The sequence below is a fragment of the Pipistrellus kuhlii genome, unplaced genomic scaffold, assembly GCF_014108245.1.
Source record: "Pipistrellus kuhlii isolate mPipKuh1 unplaced genomic scaffold, mPipKuh1.p scaffold_m20_p_3, whole genome shotgun sequence".
NCBI lineage: Eukaryota > Metazoa > Chordata > Mammalia > Chiroptera > Vespertilionidae > Pipistrellus > Pipistrellus kuhlii.
In genome coordinates this window covers 20,666,599-20,692,865 of record NW_023425529.1, presented here as the reverse complement: position 1 = coordinate 20,692,865, position 26,267 = coordinate 20,666,599, and the positions used below count along the sequence as shown (strand labels likewise).

The window sequence follows — 26,267 nt, the reverse complement described above, 5'->3', positions numbered from 1 at the left end:
ATAGTTTGTGAACTAAGGCATGTATTTAAAGGCATGCACCCCCTTTCTTCAACCTTCGGAGATTTGTACCATTTGTTAGGGATATCATGTCTGGTTGTGATAAAAAAGACCCAAAAATTTGAATGTGTATTTTCCTTTACTTGTTTATGCCCACGTATCTCTATTAAATAGTATGTAAATATGGACCCAAATAAATAGGAATATACACACAAAATTATAGCCAGCTCTTTGGGCTGAATTGTGGCCCTAACCCTTGATGCTCAATTTGTATGTTAAAGTCCTAAACCTCAGTACCTGAGAATATGACTGTTTTTGGAGCTAGGGTATTTAAAGTGATAATTAAATTTAAATTAAGTTATTAGGGTACACCCTAACCCAAAATGACTGGTGTCTTTATAAGAAGAGAAAATTTGGACCAAACTTGTATATAATAGATGTGAAGATATAGGCAACGAAGCAAATAGGTGGTCTGGAAACCAGTCACCACCTGTTCAAACAAATAGCTTATTCCTTCAGTATTCTTTTGAGATCTATACTGTATATACATGACCATTGGGTCTGCTCAACACAGCATTTGTGATTGGAAGCTCAGTTCCCTTGGTTATTTGAGGGATAATGATCAGTTATTTAATCTTTACCAAGGCTCAGTAGAACTGTAGGTCATATTTCTCCAAAGAGATGTTATCTGCAGAAGAAAATATGGCTTCTCCAATACTTTAGACGGCTGCGCTGTGATTCTCTTATTGCCACTTTCTAGTGACTGAAAAGCATCTAATCTGCTGCACGAGCTGAATACTGGATCTGACAGGCCTTAAGGCCTAAGTGGCAGAATAGAACCTACATGGTTCAGAGCTTTTTGTTGCTTTTAGGTCCATTAAAACTGGCAGCACATTTAAATATGTATTTATTGCCCTCTAAACCAAGCTATATCCCCCCATAAAGTGTCTCCTTTTTCTTTCTTTCTTTCTTTCTTTTTTTTTTTTTTTTTGCGGGTGGGTGGAAGTGGTCGCCTTTTCTTGATGGAAAGTGCAGTGTTCAGCAACTTGTTCTTTATTTAAGAGGACCTGTCCTAACATAACACAGACCACTCAATCCCTAGCAACTTCACTGAAGTAGGAATTTAATGGGCCTTCCTTATCTCCCATCCATTGCTGCATGTGTGTGTCACTCTGACAAATCGGATACTTAGATTTTTCACTCACCAGTTCCACTCGGCATAATATCATCCATGTTCTGGGCTAGCATGGTATTCTGTGGTATTTCAAGATAATTATGGTATCTCTGAACCAGGTAAGAAATTAACATTTTCTGTAAAGAGCCAGACAGTGGATATTTTAGAATTCTGTGTCAACTATTCAATTTTGTTGTTGTAGTTTAAAAACAGCCATAGATAACACATAGATAGCACATGAATGAGACTATGCTTCAATAACACTTATTTATAAACATTGAAATTTGAATTTCATATAATTTTCACATGTCATGAAGTATTATTTATCTTTAGGTTATGTCAATCATTTTTATTTTTTTATTTTTTTTAATGAAAAGCTTGTCTTTTATTTATTTTTTTATTATTTTTTATTTATTTTTTATTAAGTTATTATTTTTGTACATATACCAATGTCTCCCCCCCCTCCCATACATACCCTCCCTCCCCAGAGTTTTGTGTCCATTGGTTATACTTATATGCATGTATACAAGTCCTTCAGTTGATCTCTTATCTCCCCCAGATCTCCCTCCCCTCCCTGCTGTAATTTGACAGTCTGCTTGTTGCTTTACTGTCTCTATATCTGTCTTTTGGGTCTTCAGTTTATGATGTTCTTTATCATCCATAAATAAGTGAGGTCATGTGGTGTCTCTCTTTCATTGACTGGCTTGTTTCACTCAGCATGATGTTCTCCAATTCCATCCAGGTTGCTGCAAACGATGAGAATTTTTTCTTTTTTTATGGCTGCATAATATTCCATTGTGTAAATGTACCATAGTTTTTGGATCCAATCATCTGCTGTTTCCAAACAGCACCTAGGCTGTTTCCAAATCCTAGCTATTGTAAATTGTGCTGCTATGAACATAGGGGTGCATATATTCCTTCTGGTTGATGTTTCTAGCTTCTTGGGATATATTCCTAGGAGTGGGATTACTGGGTCAAATGGGAGTTCCATTTTCAGTTTTTTGAGGAAGCTCCATACTGTTATCCACAGTGGTTGCACCAGTCTACATTCCCACCACCAGTGCACGAGGGTTCCTTTTTCTCCGCAACCTCGCCAAACCTTGTCGTTTGTTGATTTGTTGATATTGGCTATTCTGACAGGTGTGAGATGGTACCGCATTGTTGTTTTGATTTGCATTTCTTGGATAATTAGTGACTTTGAGCATGTTTTCATGTGCCTCTTGGCCTTCCTTCTGTCTTCTTTTGAGGAGATTCTATTTAGATCCATTGTCCATTTTTTAATTGGGTCATTTATCTTCCTTTTATTAAGTTGTGTAAGCTGTCTGTAGATGTTGGAGATTAAACCTTTATCAGTGATAAAATTTGCAAATATGTTCTCCCATACAGAGGGCTTTCTTATTGTTTTGTTGATGGTTTCCTTTGCTGTAAAAAAGCCTTTTATTTTGATGTAGTCCCATTTGTTTATTTTCTCTTTAGCTTCCATTGCCCTAGGGGAAGTATCATTGAAGAAGTTCTTTTGGCACATGTCTGAGATTTTGCTGCCTGTGGATGCCTCTAGTATTTTTATGGTTTCCCGTCTTATGTTTAAATTCTGTATCCATTTTGAGTTTATTTTTGTGTATAGTGTAAGTTGGTGATCCAGTTTCATTCTTTTGCATGTATCTGTCCAATTTTCCCAACACCATTTATTGAAGAGACTGTCTTGACTCCATTGTATGTTCGTGCCTTCTTTGTCAAATATTAACTGAGCATAGTGATTTGGGTTGATATCTGGGTTCTCAATTCTATTCCATTGATCTATATATTTGTTCTTGTGCGAGTACCAGGCTGTTTTGAGAACAGTGGCTTTGTAATAACAGTTTGAAATCTGGTATTGAGATCCCTCCTACTTTACTCTTCTTTCTCAGGATTGCTTTGGCTATTCGGGGTCTTTTGTTGTTCCAAATGAACTTTTGAAGAGTTTTTTCTAGGTCAGTGAAATATGCCGTTGGTATTTTAATTGGGAGTGCATTGAACCTATAGATTGCTTTGGGAAGTATGGACATTTTGATGATGTTGATTCTACCAATCCATGAACATGGTATGTTCTTCCATCTGTTTACGCCTTCCTCTTATCTCTTTTTTCAGTGTTGTGTAGTTTTCCGTGTATAGGTCTTTTACTTCCTTAGTTAAGTTTATTTCAAGGTATCTTACTTTTTTTGGTGCGATGGTAAATGGGATTGCCTTTTTAGTCTCTGTTTCTGTAAGTTCACTATTGGTGTATAGAAATGCCATAGATTTCTTAGCGTTAATTTTGTATCCTGCTACATTGCCAAATTCATTTATTAAGTCAATTAGTTTTTTAATGGAGTCTTTTGGTTTTTTTATGTACAATATCAGGTCATCTGCAAATAAGGATAATTTTACTTCTTCTTTTCCAATTTGGATGCCTTTTATTTCCTCTTCTTGTCTAATTGCAATGGCTAGTACTTCCAGTACTATGTCAAACAGGAGTGGTGAGAGTGGGCAACCCTGTCTTGTTCCTGTTCTTAGAAGGAATGGTTTTAGTTTTTGCCCATTGAGTATGATGTTGGCTGTGGGTTTATCATATATAGCTTTTATTATGTTGAGGTATGATCCTTGTACTCCCACCTTGTTGAGGGTTTTTATCAGGAAAGGGTGTTGGATTTTATCAAATGCTTTTTCTGCATCAATTGATATGACTATATGATTTTTATCTTTCAATTTGTTTATGTGATGTATCACATTTATTGATTTGTGGATATTGTACCATCCTTGCATTCCTGGAATAAATCCTACTTGGTCGTAATGTATGATCTTTGTGATGCTCTGCTGGAGCCAATTTGCTAGAATTTTGTTGAGGATTTTGGCATCTATGTTCATGAGGGATATTGGCCTGTAATTCTCTTTCATTGAGTTGTCTTTATCTGGTTTTGGTATTAGGGTGATGCTGGCTTCATAGAAGGAGTTTGGAAGTGTTCCTTCCTCCTGGATTTTTTGGAATAGTCTGAGGCGGATAGGTTTTAGTTCTTCCTTGAATATTTGGTAAAACTCTCCTGTGAAGCCATCTGGCCCTGGGCTTTTATGTCAACCATTTTTAGCTTGTGGGCCATATAAAAATAATTGGCAGGCTTGCTCTGGCTGGTATGGCTCAGGGGTTGGAGCATCGGCCAATACACCCACACTGAGGAGTTACACATTCGATTCCTTGCCAGGGGCACTTATCTGGGTTGCAGGCTCCATCCTTACCCCTGGTCAGGGTGTGTGTAGGAAGCAACCAATCAATGTGTCTCTTTTTCTTTCTCCCTCCCCTTAACTCCCTCCCTGCCTCCTCCCTCCATTCTATTCTCTCTAAAAAGCAATGGAAGAAAAATATCCTCAGGTGAGGTTTAACAGCAATAACAACAGAAGTGGCAGCTAGATCTGGCCTGTGGATTAAAATTTTTATTTATTTATTTATTTATTTATTTATTTTTCAGATTAAAATTTTCTGATGCCAACTAACATAAACAATGAAAGTAAAACCATGAACGTATATTGTTGACCCTATCAGATGAAAGCACACTGTTCCTGGTTTACCTTATGCATTGTTATACAGAAATAAGTATATGACATGTTAGTAGCTTTGTACTAGATGGCAGAGGCTATATTGATTCACTCCATTAAAGAAGCCAAATCTTCCCTGACAAGGTGGCTGAGTTGGTTGGAATGTCATCCCATCGACCAGTAGGCTGTGGGTTCAATTCCTAGTCAGGACACATACCTAGGTTGTGGGTTCCATCTCTGGTTGAGGCAGATATGGGATGCAACCAATTGATGTTTCTCTCTCACATTGATGTTTCTCTCCTTCCTCTTGCTAAAAAAAAAAAAAAAAAAGCCAAAACTAAAACAGGTGAAATTGAAAGTCACCACCTAATTAATTTTATGATAATCCATGGTCATTCTCCAAGATATTTCTGTGGTTAGAAATGTCATGTAGGGAGGCATCCACAGGCAGCAAAATCTCAGACATATGCCAAAAGAACTTCTTTACTGATACTGCCCCTAGGGCAATGGAAACTAAAGAGAAAATAAACAAATGGGACTACATCAAAATAAAAAGGCTTTTTTACAGCAAAAAAAACCATCAACAAAGCAACAAGAAAGCCCACTGTATGGGAGAACATATTTGCAAATGTTACCACTGATAAAGGTTTAATCTCCAACATCTACAGACAGCTTATACAACTTAATAAAAGGAAGATAAATGACCCAATTAAAAAATGGGCAATGGACCTAAATAGAATCTTCTCAAAAGGAAGACAGAAGGAAGGCCAAGAGGCACATGAAAACATGCTCAAAGTCACTAATTATCCAAGAGATGCAAATCAAAATGACAATGGTGTTCCATCTCACATTTGTCAAATGGTCAACATCAACAAATCAACAAAAGACAAGTGTTGACGAGGTTGCAGAGAAAAAGGAACCCTGTGCACTGCTGGTGGGAATGTACACTAGTGCAAACACTATGGAGAACAGTATGGAGTTTCCTCAAAAAACTGAAAATGAAACTTCCATTTGACTCAGTAATCCCACTCTAGGAATATGTCCCAAGAAACTAGAAATACCAATCAGAAAGGAAATATGCACCCCTATGTTCATAGCAGCACAATTTACAATAGCTAGGATTTGGAAACAGCCTACGTTCCCTTTCAGCAGATAATTGGATCAAAAAACAATGGTACATGTACACAATGGAATACTATGCTGCCATAAAAAAGAAGAAATTCTTATCATTCGCAGCAACCTGGATGGAATTGGAGAACATCATGCTGAGTGAAATGAGCCAGTCAATGAAAGAGAAACACCACATGATCTCACTCATTTATGGATAATAAAGAACATTATAAACTGATGAGCCAAAAGATAGATATAGAGACAGTAAAGCAACAAGCAGACTGTCAAATTACATCGGGGAGGGGAGGGAGATCTGGGGGAGATAAGAGATCAACCGAAGGACTTGTATACATGCATATAAGTATAACCAATGGACACAAAACTCTGGGGAGGGAGGGCATGAATGGGAAGGGGGGGCAATGGTAAGATATGTACACATATAATAATTTAATAATAATAAAAAAAGATTAAAAAAATGCCATGTAGGCAAGTTAAATGGTAACATAATAGGAATCATTACCCTAGAACCTTCCCAATTTTTGATGATAGCACTAATCTCTGATATTCCCTCCAGAGAATTTCAAAATATAATAAAAAGCAATTAGTTAGAAATGATTATGTGTAATATAATATTTAAATATATGCATGTTTATGTAATATGCATATAAATGTTTATTATTCTGTTGAAATGATTATTACTTGGTATGATTATGGATATTATATAATTTTTACTTTTGATTTTTTAATATTTCTATTAACTTGCAGAGAAAATATATTTCTTTACGGTCAGGAAAAACAATCTAATCTGTTTCTGTATGGATTGCTGTTAAAGTCAGAATACAAAATTTATCTAGATCCTGAGAAGAGTGCATACAAGTGCTAACCTCAGCAGATATAAATATTTGAGTCATAAATCACTGTAACAATTTCATAAGTTCAATTAGTATATTATTCTTATTTAATTATCTAATTAAATATTTGAACACACATCCACTCTTTTTAAAATATATATATTTTTATTGATTTCAGAGAGGAAGGGAGAGGGAGAGAGAGATAGAAACATCAATGATGAGAAGAATCATTGATCATGCCCCCTACTGGGGAATCAAGCCCGCAATCCAGGCATATGTCCTTGACTGGAATCAAACCTGTGACCTTTCAGTCCACAGGCCGATGCTCCATCCACTGAGCCAAGCTGGCTAGGGTCAGTCTTATTCTCACATATTTGCAAAGAGCATTCTATTGAATATAAGTTCTGACATCGAAATTTAAAAATATAATGAAACATTTTTAAATGCCTCTCAAATGAAATACATGACACTAAGTTAACTAGACAGTTCAGTAAAGCTATGTTCAGTCACTGTACTGTAAATGCAGATGGTTTATTACTGTCTTTCTGTAGTGAAGCATAGTTTGTGCAAATATTCAGTCACTGCTGCAGACACCCCTCTTTGTGCTACAGCTATTTAGAGTTAATTGGAGAAAGGAAAAAAAAGAGCATGAATGTTTGTTTTTCTTCTTTGTAATTTCCTTTACTTCTAAGACTTTAAAGTTCTGTCATGGAAATTGTAGCTTATTCCCAGTGGTTTTATTGCTGGTTTAGCACAATGAACATAGAGCCAAAAGTATAATATAAAGACTATCAATATGTGCTTTCTTCAAGAATGCCTTTCTGGCCCTGGCCAGTGTGGCTCAATTGGTTGAGTGTCATCTAGTGACTGAAGGGTTGCAGGTTTATTTATTATTTATTTATTTATTTTTAATATATTTTATTGATTTTGTACAGAGAAGAAGGGAGAGAGATAGAGAGTTAGAAACATCAATGAGAGAGAGTCATCGATCAGCTGCCTCTTGCACACCCCCTACTGGGGATGTGCCTGTAACCAAGGTTCATGCCCTTGACCGGAATTGAACCCGGGACCTTTCAGTCCCCAAGCCGATGCTCTATCCATTGAGCCAAACCGGTTTCGGCGGGTTGCAGGTTTAGTTCAGGTCAAGAGACATGCCCTGGTTGTGGGTTCAGTTTCTGGTCAGGGTTAAGGTATGTGCAGGATGTAACTAATATCTCTCTTTCTCTTAAAAAAAAAAAAAAATGTGCCTTCCTAGGCTTTTCTCACTTGGGTATGTTGGCTGGATATATAGTGGGAATGAAAGTGAGGTATTGTCAGAGAAAGTAAGTTCAGGGAAAGATTTTGACCACCTGAAGATGACAGGGCCTTAGACACTTAGACAAGTTACCTGAAGGGAGGAAACCCTTCCACAACCCCTTAATTTTGAGCGAGAAAGTATTGGGCTTAGACAACCTTGGTTTTAGTCAAACTTTGGTAATAAGTAAATGTGTAACTTTGAGTTGTCACTTAGCTTCTTTTTGTATCAGCTTCTCTATGTTCAAATGATTTGATGAAGGTCATGCTCTCTAGGGCATTTTAGCACCCCAATTTTCTGATACCCCTCTTCTGAATTCCAACTTGGTTTACCCTGACACTAACCATACTATATTTGTTTTCTAAAAAAACGTTTTAAATTGAATTTGTTGGGGTGACATTGGTTAATAAAATTATATAGGTTTCAGGAATAGCCATGTTGTATTCTAATTACTGATAATTTGGGTGGCACACACACTTTGCCCTCCCTGCCTGTTCATCAAACTGTAAGTTGTGTGAGATCAGGTCCATGTCTTAATCAACTTAGTATTTCCAGTATCCAGTGACTGGCAGGAGCAGGGCATGTGCAAACATAACCTGTATAATTGATCAATCTGTAATGACTGGTCTGTGGGGATTCTAGTCATACCCCCAATCTTCCTATATTGTAGGCATAATTGGGATATGAGTAATAAAGGGAACAAATATCTGTTGAGCTCCTACATTTATCATTAAGTGTTTTATTTAATACACTTAAGATGTGATGTAGGTCTGATTATGGCAATTTCACAGCACATACAGTGTGTAATTTGCCTCAGCAAGTGGCCAACGCTGAATATAAAGTCCAGGTTTCTCTTAACTTAATAACCCAGGCTCCTTTCATTTTAATATGCCTTTAATAGCAATAATTGGTGGCATAGCTCTATAGAAAAAGGTTTAAGAAATTAGGCCCTAGGAGTGTTTTGACTGGAAAGAGCATTTTTGAGATCCCATCTAGGTAAATCTTACTTCAGCAAAGTCCTTATTTCTAGCACCAATGCTAACAGTTTCAGAAAGGGGATTGGTCCAGGCCAACCAGATGGGCCAGGATGCATTTAGTGCATTTTACCATTGAGACTTTTTTTCTTCCTTTTATCTTTCCCCAGTTTGCCTCATCTTCCATAATTTCTCCCCTGATCCTGTCTTTGCATTCTCACAATACTCAGTCTATACCACTCAAAAGTATTGTCATACTGCCTTCCATCATAAATGTTTATATATCTGACTTGGCTCTGATTCTGTATCTTCTACACCTTTGTATATGAATTATTTATTTATTCATTTTAATATATTTTTATTGATTTCAGAGAGGAAGAAAGAGGGAGAGATAGAAACATCAATAATGAGAGAGAATCATTGATTGGCTGCCTTCTGCACACCCCATACTGGACACAGAGTCCACAATCCCAGGCATGTACCCTGACCCAGAATCAAACTGTGATCTTCTGGTTCATAGGTTGACCACTGAGCAACCCTGGCCAGGCTTTCTGTGTGATCTTGATTAAGTGAGTGAACCAAATCATTCTTCTGTTTCTGCATAATTAAAACAAGAACAATAACATCTATGTTACAGTGTTGGTATGATGATTAAATGAGATAATGTAAATAATGTGCCTTTCATGTGTTTAGTTAGATTATTATCATATTGGGGAAAAAGGTGTAGAAATACAAAGATTATTTAGACTACTTTCCATAGGCTAGTAATTTACTCAAAGGGGAAATCCTGGTCATGAGGACTATGGGAAAATCAGGTAATTTCCCACTTGGTTTACTCTTTGTAGATGATAATTGATTGAGTCAGCCACACACACTCTCTCTCCTATTCATAGGCACTGCACCCTGGGTAGTAACAGAACAGGCAAACAGGGGAAGGATATTTCTAGCTGGTTCTAAAGATAAAACTATGATTCACACACATGCAATTAGCCTATGTACATCTCTTTTATCACATCAGTACTAGGAGATAGGCCCTCAAGAGGAAACAATTAGTTTTTTATGACTCTTTAATTTAAAGACATTCTTAAATGTTTCATTTTTAGTTTTTTTATTAAATTTATTGGGGGTGACATTGGTTAATAAAATTGTATAGGATTCAATTCCATGATACATCGTCTGTATATTACATTGTGTGTTTACTACCCGAAGTCAGGTTTCCTCTGTCATCATATATCTGGCATTATTATTACTACAGCTGAACTTGGCTTTTATGTACAACACTGTGCTCCCTGATGTATCCTGCTTCATCTCTGGGACATAGTAAGAGACACTCTGATTCTAACTCATTGGTGATAGCTCTCGAGTCTACAGCAGGGCAGGAGGTAGATGTGGTGAGAGTTCCCAGGTATTATGAGAAAGGAGCATATCTATCTGTCAGGATGCCTTCAGAGGTCTTACATAATAAGAAATGTTATTATCTCACATAACAATAAGTCCAGGGAAGTACTTTCCCAGTGGTTTAATTATTTTAACAAGGACCCAGATGCCCAATTTTTAAGCCTTGCTATTCCAGGTATTGACTTTATTTCCAATCCAGTAGCAAGACAAAAGAAAAGTTTCCCAGAATTCCCACAGCAAACTTCTCTTCATGTCTCACTGGCCAGAATTTGTTCATTAGTCCATTTCCAAAATGAGCAGTAGCAAAGAGGATGGCATTACCATGATTTATATTATAATCTGGTAGACTCAATCTCAATGCCTATTTTAGGCCAGTTGTTACTGGTGATAATTTTCAATCTGTAATTCCCTGCCTATTCCTTACTTTCACCTCAGGGAGGCCAGAACCCTACTTTGCTTCATACATAGCCCCAAAGCAGGCCTCACTTTTTAGAAACTGGTAGGAACTGTAGGAAAGGGGAGGCTTCTTTGTTTTCCTCTTCCACCGGTATTGCACCTTTCCTTGCTCACTATTGCCCAGAAGCATACAGAACTCAAATAGAAAAATCTAAAACCTTTCCCCTGCTTACCTGATCCTGAAGCATGTTTGTTTGTTTTTTCATTTTAATTTTTACAATGATTTTTATTTTAATGCTAATTACAATAAAAACAAATGATAAGTCCTTCCCCATGTACTTCCCCCCCAATTTTATCTTGTATTCTCACTTCCTTCTTTTTTACTTACGTTGAGTAGTGGAGATTTAAAAAAATATGTTTTTTAAAAATTGATTTTAGAGAGAGAAAAGAAGAGGGAGAGAGAGAAAGAGAGGAGCATCAATGTGAGAGTCCTGTATGCCTGGGAACAAACTCATAATTTAGGCATTGCCCTGATCTTTCAGTGCAAGGTATGAAGCCCAACCAATGGAGCCACACCAGCCAGGTGAATAGTGGAGATTTTAAGAGTGACTCAGCGTAAAGTAAGGACTGTGATGATATTCATTTGCATTTAGAGGAGAACCAGACCTTGGATTCCCCTGGGCAGTTCATACCACATGTTGGCTACCACAGAGTATACTGTAGTTAGGAAATGTAATGGGGACTTGGTTTGTGGTGGATGTGGGTCAGGTTTGGGAGGAAAGTATGAGTCACATAGCCCTCCTCCCTCCTTTTTCCTATTGTTTCTACCAGTTTCTAAAAAGTGAAGCCTGCTCTGGAGCCATGTAGGAAGCAGAGCTGGGTTTTGGCATCACTGAGGTGGAAGTAAAAGAAATAGGCAAGGAATTCTCGGGCAAGTGAAGCTGAAAGAAAGGAGTTTCCAGGATAGAAACCTGAGGCAATATGAGAAGCCAAATAGCTTTTCAACAGGCTGTACTGAGGTCACTGGGAAGCTGAAAAGTAACCTGCATACTACTCAAGAGTGAAGACTTGTACTGACTCAGTTTAAAGCCACCAACCTTGATTTTTCCATTCACATCCACCTTATTATCCATGTTAATTCCCCACAGACCCACACCCATGTTGCCAGCACAAAGCAATGTGATCTCAGATATTTGCAAATGCACACCTGCAGTAGAGCTCCCCTTCCATTCACTCCCAATTAGATATACAAAGTACACATTTATTGCTGCAAATGCTCACAAAAGACAAAGTCCTTTAGTCTGCCTTGACTCAAAAGTCATCTGAAAAATTAATCTTTAGCCAATAACCGAAACAATGTGGGAATGACTTCACATATACACAAATTCAGGGATTATTGAAATTTTCACCCAAAAAGAAAGAGAAAAAATCTCTAAATCTTATCATAATATATGATCTCGGGAACTGAACTATATATGTTAATATTTCAGTGTGAGCATACTGATAATTGTTGAACAGTTGCCTCTTTAAGGGAGAGGAAAAGCAAGGTTTCTGAATCCACAGTCTAGTTTCCATATAACCAATGTGAGAAGTGTAGTTAGGGGGAAAGAGAACTGAACCCAGCATCAGAAGAACTGAGTGCCAGTGATCCAAAACCTGGCTTTCTCCGATATTTATTGTATGTTTGGGCAAGAGCTTTGAAAAGTCCTGAAGAACACGTGTTCTGAAACATCGTTTGTTTTCTTTTTTTTTTTTTTTTTTTTTTTTTTAATATATTTTATTGATTTTTTACAGAGAGGAAGGGAGAGAGATAGAGAGTTAGAAACATCGATGAGAGAGAGTCATCGATCAGCTGCCTCTTGCACACCCCCCACTGGGGATATGCCCGCAACCAAGATACATGCCCTTGACCGGAATCGAACCCGGGACCTCTCAGTCCCCAAGCCGATGCTCTATCCATTGAGCCAAACCGGCCTCGGCTGAAACATCGTTTGTTTTCTAACATTTTCTTTTCTTTTAAAAAAAATATTCATTTGAGGATATTTTCCCATTGATTTTCAGAGAGAGGAAAAAATAGAGAAATATTGATGTGAGAGAAACACATCAATTGTTTGCCTCCTGCGTGTGCCCCAACCAGGGCCTGGGCTGGTGAGGAGCCTGCAATAAGGTCTACATTTTTTTGTTGTTTGTTTAAAATATATATATATTTTTATTGATTTTCCACAGAGAGGAAGGGAGAGGAATAGAGAGCTAGGAACATCGATGAGAGAGAAACCTTGACCAGCTGCCTCTTGCACACCCCCTACCGGGGATGTGCCTGCAACCAATGTACATGCCCTTGACTGGAATCGAACCTGGGACCCTTCAGTCCACAGGCCGACGCTCTGTCCACTGAGCCAAACTGGTTTCGGCTGAGATACACGTTTTTGACGGGAATTAAACCCAGGACTTTGGGTCTGCTGGCCAATGCTCTATCCATTGAGCCAAACTGGCTAGGGCTATTTTCTAATGTTTTCTATAACACAAGTTGAAACTGAATTCCATCGTGGATGGGGAGAGAAGATTATATTTCCTTGGAGGTGGTCTGTAGAGCATTGACAAGTTACTGGATAGAGAGTCTTGGGAGGAGAGGGGAAAGACATGGGTATGGAAAGTATAATTTAATTTGTTTTCCCTTTCATCCTGATTTATTGTGAGATGCATGGATGGAAAGAGATAAGGGGAAGAAAAATAATGCTGGCAGATAATGGTAACAGAGGATTCTCTCTGCCTTTCTTGTCCCCAAAGCTATCCAAAAATCTTACCTCTCCTGCCTTTCTTCCTAACAGATTCTTGATTATATTCAGACTAGAGACCTGGTGCATGAAATTCGTGCATGGCTACTAGGGTCCCTAGGCCTGGCTGGTGATCAAGGCTGATGAGTCCTTTTTTCCCCTGGCTGCAGGCCGGGGTCTTCCTTGGTGGTCAGTGCATGTCATAGCGGTGGTCGAACTCCTGGTTAGTCAAACTCCTGAGGGGACAATTTTCATATTAACCTTTTATTATTATATATAGGATAACCATCCTTTCCTTTCTAATTCTGGGGTGAGGGTGGTGGTAGCGGTAAGTCTTCATTAGTGTTAGCCAGTCAACATGTGACTTTCCTCTGGCTACTACTGTTCCTGTGGTAAGCATGGCTCAACCACTGACTTAAGTTTACTCAAACAGATTGAAGGGTGGGACTTACATTCCACACTTGGAGAAGTTATCTTTCTTCATTGCCAAGCTTTAAAAGAGAGTCTATAATGCCTATGGTCATTGGTAGTCATCTTTCAACTGAAAGGGAAACTAGCCTTAGTATGAACCTGATGCCAAGAGGAGCAGACATCTGAGATCTTGATCATATCATGGAGCTGTATCTGGAACCTAAATCAAGAGAAATTTTAGTTATATAAAATGTTATGTTCCCCCCAAATTCAGATGTTGAAATCCTAACCCCTAGTATCTTAGAATGTAACTTTATTTGGATATAGGGCTTTAAAGAGGTAATTAAGGTTAAATGAGGTCATAAAGGTAGACCCTAATCCAATATGACTTGTGTCCTTAGAAGAGGGGGAGACACCAGGGATACATGCATACAGAGGAATGGCTTCTTGAGGACACAGATAGAAGAAGGCCTCTGAACATAGGAGAGAATCTCAGGAGGAACCAGCTGCTCACATGTGATCTTGGCCTCCCAGCCTCTAGAACTTGGGAAGTAAATTTCTGTTGTTTTAACCATCCAGTTTGTGATATTTTGTCATGGTGACCCTGTCAGACTAACACATAAGGTCATACTTTCTCTTACTGTTTAAGAATTGATGAGTTGGGATTTTCAATTACTTGCAGCCAGAATGATCTTGGCACAGATATTCATGATCTTCCCATAGCTCCTTTCTGCAAGTCTATCTTATGCTATTTTTCCCCCCATTTGTTTTCTCTGTTTTTCAGGGCACAAAAGCCAGTTATTTCTGCTGCAGCCTTGGCTTTATATGGGGTTTCTAGCTAAACAAATGTAAAAGTCTGACTTGGGTCCATATGTGCCAGTTCTAAATCAGATTGGTGCAGATGGGTCCAATTAGAAGCTTTGGACCAATTAGCTGAGGCCAAGAGGACAAAAGACACATAACAGAGATTATGGGAATAGACTTAAAAATTATTTTTATTGATTTCAGAGAGGAAAGGAGAGGGAGAGAGAAATAGAAACATTAATGTTGAGAGACATTCATTGATTGACTGACTCCTGCACCCCCACACTGGGGATCAAGCCCTCAACCTGGGCATGTGTCCTGACCAGGAATCAAACCATGACCTTCTGGTTCACAGGTCAATGCTCAACCACTGAGCTAATCCAGATGGACTGGGAGTAGACTCTTAGAGAAGGAGACCTGGCATGATATGTTTTAGGAGATATGAAGTCAGAGAGGAAATAATTGATTTTTTTTTTTAATTTCAAATTTCACTTTTCTTTTTAAAAAAAAATATATTCTATTGCTTTTTTACAGAGAGGAAGGAAGAGAGATAGAGAGTTAGAAACATCAATGAGAGTCATCGATCAGCTGCCTCTTGCACGCCCCCTTCTGGGGAAGTGCCCGCAACTAAGGTACATGCCCTTGACTGGAATCGAACCCGGGACCCTTCAGTTTGCAGGCTGACACTCCATCCACTGAGCCAAACCTGTTTCGGCATAATTGACATTTTGAATACAGAAATCTTATTTATCATCATATTCCTGGTCCTAGGACATATAAAGGACCCAAGTCTGCTTGGGTTTCTGGTCTCTACATTGCAGTCTAGAAACTGAAATTTCATGGTGTACATGTAGCAATGTTCACATGCAAATAAAATTGGAAGAATTGCCTGGCAGAGGAATGGGTGGGATATGCAGGCATCAGTGAGAGGACAGTGGATTGAGGAGGTTGCAAGGTTGAGGAACTTTTATTTTGGTGGGGGTGGGTCAGGTGGGGGAGAACTGGATCACGTATAAAAGCCTTAGAGAAAGAGAAAAATTATTAGAGGTTGGGTTGAAGAAGGAAAATGAACATGTATTGAGCACAATAAGTGACTGCACAGGCTGACATACAAGCAATGTCAGCCAGCCCAATAATATTTTTGTCCCTAAATTCACTATATGCAATTTATAAACTCCTTTCATCATTCACTTTCTTCATAAAACTGAGAGTAACTTTTAGAGGCCCCTTAAACACCACCATGCTGTTGCCTAGGAGGGAGACACATGTTAGGGCTTCAGAAAACCGTGATCCACTTAGGAGTAAAGCTCTTTAAGACTCTGGACCCCCTGGAATTAATTAGGATGCTACACTCCACGTCCTTGGCCACAGCATGTGGCAAGCTTGATTTCTTTCGCTTTGACTTCTCTGGAGAATCCTGCACTTATACTGGGATATGAGAATTCTATATCCTACTGGCAGAGTAGAAATGTGAAGGCAGATTCTATTGCAGAAGAGAGGAAAAAGGCTGACAGGCACAGCAGTATTTGGTGGATGGTACAGATTGGGTGTAGAAGGTTAGGCAGTTGGCCATTTTGTGGAGGCCCAACAAGAAGAAACAGGTGGAGCAAATGGGGCCTCTGAGAGCAATCCAAGAATACTGCAGATCCAGACAGGCAATCATCCCTTTGCATCAGGGCGTGTTGACAACACGAGGGAAATAAAGATTAATCACTCTCCTGGGCACTGTGTTATCTATCCCAGGTGCCCTGCCTGCTATTGGCTCCGTGGATCCTGAGTTTTGGAACCCAGGATCATTGGCAGTTGGTGGAGTCTAAATTATTCATTCAGCCTTTGACTTAGCAACCTGTAGAAACCACAATTCTTGTTTTTATAGTTTTCATAGAAGCTCTGCATGTGAAGGGGAGATATCACTGATTAAAGTTAAAACTAGGAACAGTGAGAGAAATTTAGGGAGAGGACACAGGGAGTTTTCTCACCTATGCATTCCAAAACTTAAAGCATGTATTCTGGGATAAACAGTTAGGCAAGAAATAGGTATATTAACAGTTTGTTTTTTTCTTGAGTAAGCATGTGTTCTTCTGTGTCAGCATTTGATTGCTTTGGGGATTATGCAAAACATCCTGCAAACATCGCTGCCACTGCATTTTCACATTGTCTAATAATCATTTGTGCATCTGTCCCCTTACACCAGATTGAACTTCTTATAGATAGGAACTGAATATTATTAATCTCTGTATTCCTACCTAGCCCCTAGCAATGATGAATGATAAAAGGTGTACCCCATTCTTACCAAATGTGTGTTGTTCCAAAAGTCCTTTGAATTAGAAATTTTGTTATAGCAAATCATATCTTTCCTTTCTAGTGCAAGCAGCAAGTAACTAAAAACAATATTTAACATTCAGTGAGTGTTGATGATGTTAATGATGACATCTAGTTCCCATGGTAACATGCACTTATTCTCACAGTGTTTCTTGGACTATGTGAAATATGGAAAAAATATGTACTTTTTCCCACGTTGCAAGAAATTTTTTTGTATTACAGCATTTCTATCCTTCTCATCTTACAAGTGTTTATGCTAAGTAGTTAAATCAGTGATCTACTGTATATTGTGGACTGCAATGACATCAAATTTAGGAATGGTATTAGTCATGGTAGGGAGAAAAGCGGAGAATAGAGGTGGGTTGTTAAAAATATATAGATGGCAAACTCATTTAAACACATACTTCCTTTTATTCTTCTGCATTTTCCTACTCTGATTTCCATAACTCAACTAAATCCAACTCTCTTTAAATCTTGAAATCACTTCAATCTGAATAGACCATACTGAAAACTGTGAAAGGTGGATCTAAGCTATTTCCAGAATGTGTCTACCCAGGGTGGATACTCAGCTGGAGTGCGTCAGTGCAAATATACTGGTTATTAAACACCAAAATACTTTCCCACTGGTTGGTAACTCTCACTTATGACCCTTAGCCCTTCCAGTTCTCTTCTTTGGGAACAATTACAGTTAACAACTTCTCATGCATTCTTCTACAGGTATTCTACAATTATTCAAACAAATATAGAAACATGAGCTCTTTTTCTCCCCCACAAATAATAGCATTTTATACATATTGCTCTGCTCCTTGTTATATTTATTTAAATGTATATCAGCCGAAACCGGTTTGGCTCAATGGATAGAGCGTCAGGGTTCCAGGTTCGATTCCGGTCAAGGGCATGTACCTTGGTTGCGGGCATATCCCCAGTGAGGGGTGTGCAAGAGGCAGCTGATCAATGACTCTCTCTCATCGATGTTTCTAACTCTCTATCTCTCTCCCTTCCTATCTGTACAAAATCAATAAAATATATTAAAAAAATAAATAAAAGTATATCATAGAGTTTCTCCTATATTAATTCACTAAGAACTGCCTCATTGCAGCCGGGCCCAGAGCAGCCGGGTTGGGTGTGGCCAGGCCTGGAGCAGCAGCAGCCACGCCTGGAGCAGCCAGGTCGGGAGCGGCAGTGGCCAGACCCGGAGCAGCTGGTTGTGGAATGGACCAGAGCAATAGAGGCCAAGCCCAGAGCAGCCAGGCCCAGAACAGCTCGCTCCTCGCCTGCCTCCGCCCCAAGGCTGCCTCTCAGACATGGCTGGAAACTTTTGGGGGAACTTGAGGGTCTGCTGAATCAAATGAGGAAGGCTTAGATCTGGATGTGTTGAGTTAGTATAGCACTGGGGTGTTGATCTGTGAGTGCCTTGTGTGAGGCCTGGATGAGGTTGGTTGATCTATTTATTTGGAAATGTCTTTTGTGTGAAGTGTATCCCTGGGCATGTGGAGGTATTATTGATTTGAGAAAATGCTAAGTAACTGATTTACTATCTGAAAAATTTAAAGTTCTGAAAGTTTAAGGTCTCTTGCCAAAAAGAGGTTTTAAAGCTAACACCTTATTTTTAATGGAGAAAAGGAATGACAAGCCCTTCCCACTCAGAACAGGTAATCCAATTCCAACCAGCAGCTATGTTTAAACAACATGCCCATTTACACTTGAATGGCTACACCTTTTGATAGCCTAAGGGCAAGTTTACATGTAAACAAGTTTGCTCTCAATTCCCTGGGCAGAAAAAAAACAAGGTTTAAAATTATTAGATTTTAAAATTTATTCTTAGAAGTGTAAAAGTTTATTAATTAAAAAAAACACAAAAACAACAACAACAAAAAAAGGAGATTGAAAAACCTGATGAACAATAATAGCGGTTCATTGTAGTAGAGTCGGAGATATGGGAGGGGAGTGGACTGACTGTTCTCAGGGAAAGGGAGGGAGGAAGAGACTGAACATAAACTGTGCACCTATGGATGAGGACAATGGGGGGTGAGGAGGGGGCGGAGGATGGGGTGGGAACCTGGTGGAAGGGGGAAGAAATGAGGAACCTTTGTAATAATATGAACAATAAGGATTAATTAAAAAAAAAAAAGAATTGCCTCATTTATTAAAAAATATGTTTTTATTGATTTTAGAGAAAGAGGAAGGGAGAGTGAGAGAGAGAGAGAGAGAGGAGAAAGAGAAACTTTGATGTGAGAAACATCGATCAGTTGCCTCTCAGGATGATGCTCAACCAACTGAGCCACACTGGCCAAGCTACAGCTGCCTCATTTAATAACTAGAGAATATTCTATTATGTAGATAAGTAATGTATTTGTCAGCTTTTTCTAGATAACAAACAATCCCAAAATATCAGCAGCATCTAACAATGAGCATTCATTTTTCTCTCTTGTACCTTAGCATGCATTTATTTCAGTCAATGCATGGGTGGTCTTGGATGACTCTGCATTACACCACAAGCCTGCAGATCAGATGTGGCCAAATTGCTGCACATGGAAGGGCCATGGATAAACAGACTGGTATTATGGTAATGACAAATGTGCAAGTAAACAAGGTTAAAAATTTAAGCTGACATCAAGCCTCTGCTCACATATCTACTAACATCTCATTGGTCAAAGCAATCTACCTGGTCAAGCCCATAGTCAAGAAGTTAGAAAGTATACCTCATCCACCTTGAGGCAATGGCAAAGTCATGGATGTATAATATTACTACAAGGAATAGAATTGGGACCAACAATTCAATCTACCATAAATAATGATAATAATAATAATAATAATAATAATAACAATAATTCTTCTTCTTCTTCTTCTTCTTCTTCTTCTTCTTCTTCTTCTTCTTCTCCTCCTCCTTCTTTTTATCAGCTCTCTATTGATGACTATTTTTTTTAACCTTTTGCTTCTTAATATACTTTAAATTAATTCCAACTCCAAACTCCCATTCCACCAAGATCATGGAAATTCACTCACCATCATCCTAGCCTCAGTGTGGTGCCCTGGCAGCAGGGTCATGTACAAGTCAAATATTGGAGAAGCCCCTCTGATTCTCTATTATCGATCACTGCTGGTTAACATGGAGGCAGAGTCCAGGGGACATGATCTTTTTAGGACCTGTGATGCTATTTTTTTCATGTCACAGGATCCTTGGCAAGGCTTGAACCCTATACTTCAAGTTCAGTTTTCAATAAATTATTTCCACAAATGCCTTTATATTACTTAGATGTAGGTTACCAAAAGCTGTATCTTTTTAGACATGTTTTACAGAAAAGGAAATATTTATATATACTTGAGCTCCTTTTTTCATTACTTCAGTGGAGCATGTTAGGTAGTTTAACTGCTGCAAAAAATTTAGATAGAATTATAGAAAAAGAAGGTTAGTTATAAATATTCTCTAGGTATACACACATCTATGTACTGGGAACATTTCTCAGTGTATGAGAATATTACTACACAACCTATGTTCATCTATGCATTTTAAAGTCTGAACTATCTTCATAAAAGAAATTGGGAGGTAGAACACTAAAGAAATTGACTGCAGTGTTCTGCCATAGTAACAAACATAGCTTTGGACTTTTTCAAGTATAGCTACCTTCTTGGAATCCAGGAGATTTTTCTTCCATAATAGGCTGGGGTCATTTTTCTTCTATCTCTAAGAAGGAACATTCATTCATTGATTTATTTCTTTGCTGATTTTGTACTGAGTGCTTAACTAAGTCCCAAACACTGGGGATATAAAGGTAAAAAGGTGCCATCTCTCTCCCAAGGAGCTCATGGGACAAAAGTGGAGAATAAGGTTGATCAAGAAAATAGAGACCAGTCTCAATATAAATATACTAATAGAAGCTTGTGCAAGGTATGATATTGACAACAGAAGAGGGGGTGCCCAGGCAGATAGGGGCAGATGATTTGGGTTTCAAAAGATAAGCAAAAATTCATCAGCAAAATAGTGGAGGTAGAGTGTCAGAGGCATTAAGAATAGAAGCATGATTAAAGTAGAGGCATGAAATAGCATGGCATGTTGGGGAAGTAGTAGCAGTCAAGTTGACCAGAGGTTAAGATATGAAGAGTGCGACTAGTGGCAAAATGAGTGTGAAAAATTAGCCCCAGATTCTATTTTAGGGCTTAAAACAGGAGAATAACACGACTGAATGTATTTTGGAAAGACCAGTCTGGGAAGTGTTGGGGATAGATTGAATGAGTGGGAGGCTGAGGACTGGTAAAGGCTAGCATAAGAAGAAGGAGACTATAATAACTTCCTGATGGTTGTAAAGAGGTGTAAGAGGAATATGGATCTCAGAATGATTGAGCAAGTCCCATGATACTGCTCCTCCCACTTAAAATCCTTTAGTAGCCTTCAGACACAATATAAAATCATCAGCCAGGAACAGAAAGCCCTTCATTAAAAGGCCTTCAGCTACTCTTTCTCCTATCTCTTGGCTCCCCCAATTTGCATCTTATGTTCTAGTTCTTTTCAAGTCTCAGAGCCTTGCTAGTTAACCTGGAACAAGTTATTCCTTTTTCACCCGATGAGTTTGTTTATATTTTAAATCTCCAGGACACCTTGGGTTCCTTGCACTATTGAATTGAAGTCATTCTGTACGCTGACTCTCTAAGTGACAGCAAACACTCTGAGAGCAAATGTCCAGTCCTAGAATAATATAGGTTCTTAACTAATGCGTATGAATGAATGAGTGAAGTGGTCCTGTAATGCCTGGGACTTCTTATGCTCAAGTTCTACCCCTACTAGAGTTGTTTTCATGCATTAGAGAATGTGATGTTAAAACTTAAATCTGTGGGAAAGAGTCAGAACATGTAGCATTGCTACTAGGTCCAAATCTAAGAGGAAGCATCTGCCTCAGGTCTTGGCAAATTTCCTTGCCTCCCTCTAATCTGTTCTTTCATCCAACAGATGTCTTAGTACTGCAGCTTCAAGATGATTAATAACTCAAGGGTTGGGGGAGAGAAATATATATATTTTTTTACCGATACTTTGGACTCAAATCTTTCCATTCTTGTGTGTGGTAACAATTTTATTTTCTTCTATTAAGGTATGTGCCTATATAGGCTTACCTATGAGTAATTGTTAAGAATTTATAGTTACTAGTGATGAAAGTAATGACAGATGGGCTTAACAGAAAATAAAGGTGAAAATGAGTAAGAGCAAGAAGTAGAGGACATTTAGGAAAGGAAAGTAGTTGGTTTATAATAAAGGAATAAAGCAGCCCAATGTGTTGGCAGTCACCTTTGGTTCACCGATTGCTCTAGGCCACATGTGTCAAACACAAGGCCCGCGGGCCAAATCCGTCCCGCCAGGCCTTGCAATGTGGCCCGCACCGCGCTGTCATCACTGCACTCTGCTGCGTTTCCATCACAATGACAGTTTATGACTGTTCAGTAAACCATTCGGCCAGCGATTTAGGCTGGATTTTAGATTTTGGCCCCTTCTCTGATTGAGTTCAACACCCCTACTCTAGGCAGTGGTTCTTAACATCTGACAATGTCCCTCTAGAAGGCCTTGAAATTACTGTAAAGGACTTGAAATCCAAATGAAAATTTGTATTTTCTTAACTAATAGATAGTAAAAATACTATAACTGCCTAGCTGGTGCAACTTAGTGATTGAATATCAACCTTTGAACCAGAAGTCACAGTTCGATTCCCAGTCAGGGTACATGACTAGGTTGTGGGCATGATCCCCAGAGTGGGACATGCAGGAGATAGCTGATCAGTGATTCTTTCCCATCATTGGTGTTTCTATCTCTCTTTCCCTCTTCCTTCTTCTCCGAAATCAATAAAAATATATTATATTTAAAAATGTACAATAACTGATATATAAGAAGTTTCATACTTGAAAGATTGGAAACACATCTGAAGGAATTAGTGATTCCAGCCTAGGCCAGAAGCACTAATTTTGTATTTGTACCTTATAATTTATAAAGACCTTTTACTTACTATAACTCAGTAGGGTTAGATGGTTACATATCCCCATTTTTCAGATGTAGAAACTGAGGCTGAGTTGTATGTGGTCTCGTAAGTTTAATGGATTCAGTTAAAACGAGTTTGTAAATTCCATGGCTTGCTTGTCTGAGTCACAAAGAAATCTCGGTTGGAAAAAATACCTAGCACCTAGGATAGAGAAAAATGAGAGCAGATATAGTATAATATGTACTTATAAGGAACCAAAGAAAAGCAAGAACTGAGCAGGAAGCAAGGCTGGGTCCTTCTGTTTAACAGTGCTATTGCAAAGTAAGGGATTCTGGAAGTAAGCCTTGGTTATGAAATTGAACAAAGGTATGTTATGGCCAATTAACCACAAATAGTTGTGCTTTAAAAAATCCTCCCCATTTATTAAGAAGTTTTTTTTTCTTTGAGTCAGGTCCAGAATTATAGTGTTGAAGATTTATTTTGAGAATGGATAGAGATAATTGAAAAGTTTGTCAATCAAAGAATGAACTTCAAACTTCCATTCTAGTAGCAAAGAAAATAAAAAATTTAGTGTCTTTTTTGAATCATTAGAATATTTTTCTAGGCATCATCATCATCATATAGAATGAATAATTCCTGTAGGGAAATCTGCATCTATCAGACCCAAACTGTGCTAATGAAAGTATTTTAAAAAATTGATCGTGATCTCTTGTTTAGTTCAGTTAGAAGAGTAGGGAGTAACAACCCATAGAAAAATGGATATTCTATGAAAGTCCTCCATATAGCTAATAAAAGAAATAACTATGATTTCTTCTTCTTATCATTAGAGCGTAGTTTAGATACAGTACAATATTATGTTCGTTTCAAGTATACAACATAATTAGACATTTATGTACCGTATGAAGTGATCACTGTGATAAATCTAGTATCCATCTGTCAAGCAAGCGTACAGAGTTATTACAATATTATTGGCTATATTCCCTGTCCTGTACATTTCATTCCTGTGGCTATTTTATTTTATAACTGGAATTTTATACCTTTTAATCCCCTTTACTTTTTCACCCAGCCCCTCACCTCCATTCCCTTCTGGCAACCATGTATCTATGAGTCTGTTTCTGTTTTGTTTAGTTTAATTGTTTTTATTTTACATATAACTGAAATAATATGGTATTTGTCTTTCTCTGTTTTACTTATTTTACTTAGCATAACACCCCTGAGGTCCATCCATTTTGTCACAAATGGCAAGATTTCATTCTTTATTTTTTTGATTTCACGTTTTTTTTTTCATGACTAAGTAGTGTTCCATTGTATACATGTAACACATCTTTCTTATTTTTATTTTAAAAATATTTTTATTGATTTCAGAGAGGAAGGGAGAGGGATAGAAACATCAATGATGAGAGAGATTCATTGATCGGCTGCCTCCTGTATGGCCCCCACTGGAGACTGCTGAGCCCGTAATCTGGGCGTGTGCCTTGACAAGGAATGAAACTGTGACCTCCTGGTTCATAGGTCGACACTTACCACTGAGCTATGCCAGCCAGGCTGTAATACATCTTTAACCATTCATTTGTCAATTAACACTTAGGTTGCTTTGATAGTTTGGCTATTCTAAGTAATGCTGTGATGAACATAGGGATGCATATATCTTTTTGAATTAGTGTTTTTATTTTCTTTGGATTAATATCTAGAAATGGGATTTGCTGGATTGTATGGCATTTCTATTAAAAAAAATATCTTTATTGTTGCAAGTATTACAGGTGTCCCCCAGTTAGGGCACATGTGGAAGGCAACCAATTGTTGATGTCCCTTGTTAGGGTACCATAATGCCAAGTTTCCCCCCCCCCCACCCCCCCAGCCTTACAAAGTGTTCAGAATTCTGGAGAAAGGGGCTGTGCATAGATGATTAAAGAGTCTAAGGACAAAATATATTTTTGGAAGGTTTTGGGGGCCAGAGGAGCTTCAGCTAAAGGGAACTGAAGACTCTCCTAGTCTCAGGATCCGTGCTTAAAACACAATTTGTCCCAAGGCAAGGTGGAAATATATACTTCAAAGGGTAAGGTTTCAAAGGTTATTGTCATTTTGGGGAATAACCTACAGCTGTTCAGGTGTTTGGCCAACAGGAGGCAAAAAAATGCCCTGAGTTGTCTGGCAGCAGACAGTCATCCTATTCAGGTTTGGGGGAAGTGCCTTTTAGCCATTTCCAACAGGTAAACTACATATGACTCAACCCTGTTGAGTTCCCCCAAGTCCCATCAATCTTTTGAAGGAACTCTTGTAATTATTATATGCTGGAATTGGTTCTCAGCACACATAGATGTTTCTTCTCTTCTTTCTACTTTCTCTAAAAATCAATGGAAAAAATATCCATGGGTGGGGATTTAAAACAAAGCTTAAATAAGAATTATTTTTTTTTCAAGAAAATTGTCTTAATTCCAGGTGGTACAGAATATCCTGAAGAACACACTTTGACAGGATTCTGAGCTGGGTTTACTCAGACCACACAGCTAAGGATGAAATGGCAGAATGAGAAAAGCTTAAGAGATGAGCCAATGCATGATTATCATTATTATTATTATTATTTTATAAAAGTTTATTCTTAAATGTTCCACAGCCTCCAAGACAACACTTCATTTTAGCTATGTGTCAGGAGATGTGATGACAGGGAATCCTGATGTTAAAATAGGAATGGAATTAAGGATCACCATTTCCCCAGGCACAAGGAACAGTTCACTTTTTGCCAGATTTCTTAATTCACCTATGGCCAGGGGGCCCTTCCTCTTGGCTTGGCTTTCGCTTTCAGCTCCTGGAGTTTCTTCTCCTCTTTCTGCCTCTGCTTGAATGCCTTGTCTTCCTTGTTCATCTCCTTGGCCTGCTTCTTGGGATGCTTCAGGGGCTTTTTCTTGCCACCTTCTCAGCCAGAAATGATCAAGAATTACTTATTTTTACAAAAAAAAAAAAAAAAAAAAAAGCTTAAGTAAGGCAAATGACTTGTCCAAAGTCACACAGGAAAAAGTGGTAAGAAATAGAGCAGGTATTTGAACTCAGAGGTGACCAAACTCAGTGTTCATATTATTACCCTTATGCTAGGTACTCCTAAATGAGCAATGAACAGTGTTCCCTGAAAGTCTCTGGCATGAAAATCTTCATCTGGCCATTAAATACATTGTCTGAGATTTAGCTGTCAATTTTGTAAACTTGATCCAAAATTTGGGTGCATTCTCTTCAGCAATCACTAGGTGGAGCTAGTGCACTA

The 26,267-nt window shown here is 38.4% G+C and overlaps 1 long non-coding RNA gene across 1 annotated transcript; it reads left to right on the top strand.

Moving 5' to 3' along the window:
• Positions 1-525: 525 nt before the first annotated feature.
• Positions 526-25,933, top strand: LOC118729107. Its single transcript, XR_004991135.2, has 3 exons — positions 526-537; positions 3,309-3,314; positions 25,815-25,933. It is a non-coding gene; the product is annotated as an uncharacterized LOC118729107 (long non-coding RNA).
• The last annotated feature ends 334 nt before the right edge of the window (positions 25,934-26,267 follow it).